Below are 9,534 nucleotides of genomic sequence, written 5' to 3' on the forward strand. Positions count from 1 at the left end.
AGACACTCAGATCCCCCATAATTAACATCAGTTCCGCATTTTAACGCATTTGCGTATTTTTTCTCTTTATAGTAAATATAAATAATTAAACTAATTATGAATATTTTAGCAGTATATGACTTTATTTCAGCTCTTCTTCGGCTTCTTTATTTGGTAATTTGAGAATTTCCTTGAAGTGTCTTTTATCCTTTAATGTTCCTGCTCATCTTACCTCAGAAAGGCCACAACTTGTCTGGACTTCATCCTCCTCTCAACACAAGGACCAGATAAAGTGTTGTTTTTCTCTTTTAATCTGACCTGTTTCTTTACATTGCCCAGCACATCAGCAATAGGGGCTTGTTTAGTAACTCAAGCCTTTACGAGGTTTGTCTTAACCTACTCTGGAAGTGGTTGACACTTAAATGATCCTGCTGATAACCTCCTGGTGGACACCTTCTGAGGTAACCTTCCAGCTTTCCCCTTAGCCACCAGAGGTCCAGATGAATGATGTTAACTCACTAAACACATACATCCCTACGGTTGTTTATACTTTGTGAATTTTCCAAATCACATATTGTATGTGACTGTGGTAAATGACACAAATGTTTTCCATAGCTCTTCTGTCTACAGATAACATAAGAAACTTGACAATATCATTAATGCCAAATTGCGCGATCCTGGTTAAACGACTGTGCATAAAAGCTAAACATACTCATTGTGATGTCACATATTGATTTGTTAAGTTCACCATTTTGTTGACATGTTGAGGTGAACATTTTGCTGCTTTAAAACTAGATGCTCTGAGAAACTGGGGAATGCTGTACCCTCATGGTGTCTTGTTAACTACGATGTGACCTCTATTTTAAATGCACCCAACATTATCGCTCCTTTTGAATCCAATGGGTGTCATAATGTACAAAATAAATATCATATTGTTTTCATTTGGTCTAATGATTCCTAATGATCCTGCCCAGAAAACACACCATGAAATTGAATGCTGAGGCCATAGATTACGCATGGCATACACTATGGGCGCTTGACAACTGGACTTGTCTGAGCGCCATTTTCCACTGGCTACAAGTTACATAACTCAAAGCTAAATGCATGTTTTAAACACTTTAATAATAAATATTTTGACCCATTTGGTTACAATAAACACTCCAAGCAGTGTTGATCACGTGCTCTCTGGTTGGTCAGTTGACACATTGTACTAGAATGTAAACATTTGTACAAAACCCACGTGTAAAATAACAATAGCAAATATAGCAACCTTCCTTAACTGGTGACCAGTCTGTATCCTGGTAGCCACTAAAAATGTGGGCTGAAATCACCGAACAGTTTTAGTGAGTTTTTCTTAGCATTTACTTGTGAATGCACAAAAGAAATTCAAAGGCTGGTAGTGTGCTTTAGATGCTGATGCATCACAGAAGTGTAGGAAGGGATATACATATAATATTCTTTAGTGCAGCTTAGCTGAATCAGTGTGTTTTTTGCATACTTGCAGAAATCTTAGTACCTCAGAAAAAAAACCCAGCTTGAATTTGGAGATCATGCTGGTGCATATAAAGAAATCATTTCCATATTATCTGATGATGTTGTTCAGTGGCTTCAGTTTAGACTTTCCATGTTTAAACCAGTTAAACTGTTATACTGAATATAAGCAGTAAGTACACTAAAAATAACAGGTTAAGAGAGGCATGTTTATTTTTCAGCTTTAGTGGCAATGTTATTGATATTATCAATAAAGTGAATGTGCATCACCAGATGTGAGGTGACCTGAAGCAGAATAAAAGGGAAAATCGATTTATTTCCAGTAAGGGTTTTCGTGTTATTGTTTGTCAGGTCTAATTAACCAATAACAATAAACATGATAAAGGTCTCTCCTTAGCACCAGATTGATTTTTTTGTTTATCCAGATCCTGTCTTAGCACACACCTGAATCCAGACAAAAAAGGGACACAGTATGACTTCAGTGCTTCACTCATGGTCAATTTCCCACGAGGATTGTGTTTGTCTGCTCGAACACTTGATGTAAACATTCGGATCAATTACTCACGTGGAGTATTTTGCTGCACGACAACAACAAAATGAATGCAGTATTTCAGAAAGTAGAAAATGTTTTCTTCTTTTAAATATGATAAATACACATATAATATTTGAGATTGCTCACTTGAACTAAAAACAAAACCCCAAACAAAAAAGAAACAAGGAGGCTTTTTTTAGTTAAGACAACTTCAAGCACTTATTTGGAATTTTGGGAAATATCCCTGATCTCCTTCTTTTTGAAGGATGGGAAGAAAGAAAGCCACTTTCATTTATTGACACAACAGCAAAGTTTTAGGAAAAATGCTGGAAACAAGATAACAACATAACTCCCACTGACACCTCAAAAGATTGCTAAATATGTTTTATAAGAGCCATGATGTAATTTTGTTTGGTAAAATCTGCCATCACTAGGGAGAGGAGAGCTGCTGCCAATTACACCACAGCAATTAAATCAATCGCCTGACACATGTGGGCTATTCAGGACAGACTGGACTCTCAGTTTTGTGTTTTGGATTATTATTGGATTATTAAGCATCTTTTTAAATAATAATTATTATTAAGTTTAGTCATTTAGGATAGGAACAATAGGAGAAATATTTGCTATTTTATGTTCATGTATTCTTTTGGTTCTGCCTTTGTTTATTTTATGATCTATAATTTTGATTAGTATTCCAGGGGTTTTGAATTCCTTCATATTTCATGTCTTTAATTTTTTCCGGTTCTTTATTGCTTTGTCTTTAATGTTTAGAAATGTCAATTTTTCTGCAATTTTGTATTTTGATGTCTCTTAATATTTAAAGTTGTTAGTTATATTTGGTACTTTGTTAAAATAAAAAAATATGATTTCAGTATCTCCTTTACGAGGCAGTAGATACATAATAGTGCAATGTTAGGATAGAGCCACAGGGCAATCCAGGGATGTTTTGAATATGAGCCCCTTAAGTGATGCCACATTATAATAATGATGTAAACTTTCCTGTGGTGATATTCTAAACAGTATGTCTATAAACCATAGTATTGCAATATAATCCAGTAAAATATATGCTAAAGGATGAAAGGGATGAGTTTATAATTTCCTTCCCCCCAGTCCTAAATCTACCTTAGAAGCTATGGCCTCCTGTGATCTCTAGACCAGGATATGACAAAACGAAATTAAAGTTTAATGATCTCGGTGGGGGCATCGTGCCATTACAGAGACAGATAACAACAGACAGGAGAGAAAAATGTATGGAGTGCATACAAATGGCAACAAGCAACAGCTGAAGGCAGGTTCAGCAGGGAATCCACGGACAGCTTGTTAGGAACTACTGCCATCTAGTGGCATTAGGTCCACAAACACATACACATCGAGCAAAACAAGGACCAGTGTCAGCACTACTGCATTACTGATGGCTCTATTCTCTCTACATTCTCTCTACATGCAGTGACAGTATAAAAGCATCCACAGTACTGAGGACCTGAGCAAAGCAGCAATCGATAATTTTATTAACTACAACCTTTAATTTGCCATTTGCACCAGTTTGGTTACATTTGATGGTTTACTGGTGCACCATGTTTTGAGTAAATTTCTGGCATTTTCAGGAATAATCACAGATTTGGACATACCTATTTATTTAAGGGTTTTTATTTACATTGATTATTTTCTATAATAAATAGTATAGTGGTTTACACAGACAAAAGACCTGCGTTGATCCTACGGGGAGACACAAATCCCTGAAGGGTTGTGTGTAGTATAAAAGTCTGCGAAATTAAATACGCACAGCTAAGAAGAAAACAAACAAAATTAAAACAGGTTAAAACCCCAGTATGAATGCTTTCTAGCACAGGAATGTATATTTCCTACAGGATTTCTATTTACTATTACTATTTACTGAGGAAGTAGTTCATTAGATTAACCAGCTGATGGATGGCACCTCAGATTAATGGTTTAAAATAAAGAGGGTCTCTTCTTCATTGTTGCTACTGTAATCGTACTGGATCACTAAGACAAGTGATGAAGTTCTCCATCACGTTACCTGGACTCCACAAACATTTGATGAAGCCCTTTTATTTGTCACTTGCAGTTGCCTGCAGCGAATTTGGACAAACATTTGACGCAAACCTGAGTTGGCCTGGAGACAGGCGCATTTCAAGTTGTCCTATTACAAATTTATGTTAAAACTGGTGCTGCACAGGACTTTAAACATGATGTGTTATCATTTTGCAAGGTGGGGGAAAAACTGTTTAAACATTTTTTTTTTACTTATGTAAAAATCTGTATATAATATAGTGCATGTACTAATTGTAAAATCAAAGTACCTAAAGTAAATATACTCACAGAATGACGCTTTCAGAATGATATACATTATGCTACTTAATTGGATGCCATCATGAATATTATTTGATTGATGTGTATACCATATACATTTTGCAGTTGTTCATATATACTGATGATATACAGTACTTACCTGATGGGTAACTTAATCCATAATAATGCAATTTATCTGAAAAATAATAAGTAGCTAAAGTGTTAAAATAAATTTAATGAGTACTAATTACAATATTTGCATAACAAATATTGTGGAGTAGAAGCAGAAAGTATCATAACATAGAAATCCTAGTCTTTGAGTGAACGTTACATTCCTAATAGTAGGATCTATGCTGTTATCCTGTTGTGTTGAGAACTTATAGTACTCTAGTCCAATAGCATACACATACAAGACATGGTTTCATGCACTGATCACGTCAGAGAATTGGATCAAATTTCCACTGACATTAACTGCAATGGCCTCTAGATGGCACTACAGAACGCTATAAAATCTGAACTCACTGACTTTTATATTGAACACACTTCTCAACAGACTAAAATATGACGGCAGTGATAGACCGTGCAATTCGATATTTGATATAATTTTTTGTAATAATTAATAACAGAGAAGGTCTGCTTCATTTTGGGTATTTCAGTACATCAGGCAGTAGAAAAAAGTAAATAATACAGTAAATCCAATTTAACTCGCCTATTTTGCCATCAAACACTGAGTAATCCCACAAAGTGCATGGTGTTAAGAATAAAAACAAAGCTCTTGTGCTTGACATTTTATTTTGACCTATATCTGTAATGGCACAAAACTGTTGTTTTACAGATAATTTTCTGTAAAGAGCATTATATTGCTGTTCAGCAGAGCTAGAGGCAGCTTTTGGCTTATATATTGTATGTTAGAAGAGGGCTCTCCATATGCATTGCAAAGCCTGTCGGAAACATCCCCACTTCATGGCAGAAATGGTTGGCAGGCAGGCAGCCGAGATGAGAGATACCACAGGAAGACGAAAACAGATGGGACGAATATGCAAACGGCTCCTCTCACTGTGGAAAAGGGCCAAAAAAAAAAGTGTTACAACAGCAAAGCTCATCCATGATCCTTAAAACAAAGAAAAACTATAATGGTCAATAATACTCGTGTTATTATTAAGAGAATAGCTCACAGTTTGTATCCATTATCTATACAGCTGACATTTACTGTCCCATATTTTCAAACAGCAGATGAAGCCCCCCCACTTTCTCCCACCCACTCAAATCACACCCCTACTGGGCTATAGGATCTGAACACCTGTTTCATTGTGGAGCTAAACGAGGGCTGGTTATTCAGATGTCGCGCTGAGAGACGTGTGTTCCTCTTTGCAGCCACTTCCACCAAGAGACACAGTGACAGGAGCCAGTTTTGCTTTCTTGTGACAAACTTCTTCGATTTGCTAATGTGTGTGAATGTGTGGTTTTTTACAAGCATGTACGGAAATGGGTAAAATGTGTAGTGGTAGTTTACTTTTGGACACAAAAGTACTGATGAAAAGCCAGTAACGAAAATGTAATTTAAAATCGTAACCAAACTCTGTGAGGAAATCCACTAGTTATTTTAGCTCTTCAATCATTATAGACTGTGGGAAAAGTCTGTAGATCAATTTACACTTCCTCCCTCTGGCTGAAGTGGTCACAGAAGTTCCGGATGTAGGGTGATGAGTCCTATTTGTAGTGATGGAGAATGTTACTCTTTCATAGTGTGCGATGGAGCAGTCATCTCTCCAGAGTATTACCATGCAAACGTTAGCTATAAACAAAAAATAGAGCTGAACCTTTGGCAGCCACTTGGTCAGAAACCAAAAATTTAAACAAAGTCAGTGGATCACTAAGGTAACTGTTATTCAAACACACTGTGGAAATGAAAAGGTCAGGGTACTTCATGGTCACTGAGGTCATTTTTATAATGCATTATAAGGATATTTATGAGTCACTATATCACATTTATGATGCTATTTAAAAATCGTTCTGCATTGTATAGTCCATTGGTGGGCAACTCCAGGCCTTGAGGGCTGGTGTCCTGCAGGTTTTAGATGTGTCCTTGATCCAACACAGCTGATTTAAATGGCTAAATGACCTCCTCAACATGTCTTGAAGTTCTTCAGGCGCCTGGTAATGAACTAATTATTTGATTCAGGTGTGTTGGGCCAGGTTGAGATCTAAAACCTGCAGGACACCAGCCCTCGAGACCTGGAGTTGCCCACCCCTGGTATAGTCATGTGATAACCTGATGTAAGGTTTATCAAGTATTATAAAGGTAAGTTATAATGTTTCATTGCTTTCATACTGCTTTAGCTCAACACCAATGTGATATTTTATTTATTTATTTTTAATTTTGGTATGTTCTTAGCTTTAAAAAGCAAGTAAAATACACAAGTGCAGATTCAAAATGATTTTTTTTCTCTTGGTCTCTTGAAATACAAGTAGATGTTTCTTTAGAGCCACTCTACAAAAATATTCAATATTCGCTGAGAATCCAAACAACAGCAAGGGCAAATATGTAACAGATATAATGCCAAAATAAAATACCTGAGTGAAGCCAGATTCTTCAAAGGGCATCAAGAGAACACATCTCTGTTCAGGCGACGTGTTTGTTTGCCACTGGATAAATGCATAAAATCATTCTTTCAGCGGACCTTGTGATTAAGATGCGTCCTGAAATAATGCCTTCAGTGGTCATGCACCGCATCAGCAGGCACTGTGGTTGATCTTAAATCACCCCGGGTGCTCAGGGTGACTCCATGAGAAATGGATGTTCTCCCTGCTGAGTCCACATTTCGCCTGATGGATTGCGCTCCTTCAGATGCTATTGAATTGGTCCTGATAGAGCATCCGAACTGTCCGAGGAATATTGCGAGCCAAAAGCTGAGGGGAGCGTGGTAAGTGACATTGGCACTCACTCCTTTTTTATTTTAGAGTTATAATAGAAGAACCTTTTAGAGCTGTCTCTGTGCTGCTGTGTCCTGCCAGTCTCTTTTCATTTCTTCTGCTTAAAAATGTCAGAATGAATAAGTCATCAGTCAAATCCCTGCAGCCAGACAGTGATTTGATTTAGAGTAAAACATGCTTCATGATGTTTGGTTTTTCATTGAAGAAAAAGAAAACAAGTAGCTGGCTTCAGTTCTCAATGGAAATGATTGAACATGATACACTGTGTCTGAGCTAGGTACGTTAAGGATGGCAATATAATACATTTTTGTGACCACCAGATATATTTTGGTCTATTCAAACAGTGGTTGTAGATAATATAACCCTTTGTGAGGAGAACAGCCGAACAGCTGGTGAGCTGTCTGGGGTATAGCCAGTATATATACACCTGGATGGGCTTCATCCTGAACAGGATCAGCATTAAAGAAAATTTATGGATGCACTATATTCAGGTTTTTGCAATCTGTGTTATTTTATTGCACTTTTTCTTTTTACCTTACGGTGCAATCTTGCTTTGCTGTGTTTTATTTTGAGCTATTCTACATTATTTAAGCTATTTTTTGCTCTAAATTGATTATAATATTTTGGCTCCTACAACACAGGGCTTTCCCAACTTTTGGATGTAAGAAGTATATCTTGTACCTAAAAGCACTAAGGGAGAAAGATGTGACTGTACCTCTCACAAAAAATCAATAAGATGCTATACCCAGGGATTTGAACTACTCTTCTGATTGTGCGAGGTACAAAGCTATAAGACAGGATATGATAAGATAGCCTTTATTAGTCCCAGAGATGGGAAATTCACATGACAGGGCATAAATAGATGCCGCAATTCACAAAATAAACTTTAATGCTTCAGATAGTGTCTGTACTTGGTTCAGTTCTGGTACAGATAATATAATTTTTTGGTTAATGTAAAGATTTCTTCTGCGCTATTTGAATAGGAGAAATTGTTTTAGTATGGACAGCTAGTTCACAAATTATTCAAGATCTAAGCAATGCCGACACAAATTATTTAATTATAATAATTTCAGCTTTGAACAGGAGCCCACAAGAACAATTATACAAGCATATGCTGCTGTGTAGATTTTTTTTGTTCCTATTGTGAACCTTGACAATGATGGCACTCATTGTGACACAAAAGTCTGGGACGGTCCCATCCTTCAGGATATGAAAATTTGTAAAAACAAAAGAGAAGACACTGTCCACCTTCTCAATCTTAAAAAACTTAAAGTGAACAAAACAAAGTAAATTAAAGCTAAAAAAGCTTAAATCATCAAACAATCATGGTGTACACTCACTAGCCTCTTAGATAGTGCTTTTACCGCTACCGCTTTTGCCTTAAGAATTGTCTGAATTCTTCATGGCATAGATTCAACAAGGTGCTGGAAACATTCCTGAGACTTTTTTGTCCACACTGACATGATAGCATCACACAGTTGCTGCATAGTTGTTAGCTGCACATCTGGGATGTGAATCTTCTGTTCCACCACATCCCAAAGGCGCTCTATTGGCTTGGTTGGTATCATTTGAGCACAGTGACCTCATTGTTCAAGAACCCAGATTGAGACAATTTGCAATTTGTGACATGGTTCCTTATCTGGGTGGAAGCAGCCATCAGAAGATGGTTATAAAGCCATGAACATGGTCAACAACAATACTCCAATAGGCTGTGGTGTTTAAAAAAGCTCAGCTGGCACTAAAGGACTCAAAGTCTGCCAAGAATATATCCCCCATGCCATTACACCACCACTGCCTTGAAAGCTGATACAAGGGAGGATGGGTCCTTGCTTTCATGTTGTCTACTTAAAATCTGTTACTCTACTATGCAAATGTCATAGATTAGAACCAGACAAAACATAATTTTTCCAATTCCCTGACCAATTCTGATTAAAACCGCATGCTCAGGCTCCTGCTATTAGCTTGTAAGCCAACAAACTTACAAGCTTGTAAGCTAGAACCTGAACACCCAGTGTGATTCTGCCTCTGTAGCCACCTGCTTCAAGGTCCAATGTGTTGCATTCTGGGCATTGTCCTCTGACATCTTGCATCAAAAAGGCATTTTTCCCTATAGAACTGCTGTTAACTTTATGTTTTCACTTTTTCCGGCCCAAATCTGTAAATCGTAGAGAGGCTTGTGCAGGAAAATCCTATTTTTTCTGAAACATTCAGACTGGCCAATTTGGCACTAACAATCACGCTATGGTTAAAGTCACGTAAATAATTTTTTTTCTCTGTTATGAAGCTTG

This window comes from Rhamphochromis sp. 'chilingali' (genome assembly GCF_963969265.1).
Source record: "Rhamphochromis sp. 'chilingali' genome assembly, chromosome: 6".
NCBI lineage: Eukaryota > Metazoa > Chordata > Actinopteri > Cichliformes > Cichlidae > Rhamphochromis > Rhamphochromis sp. 'chilingali'.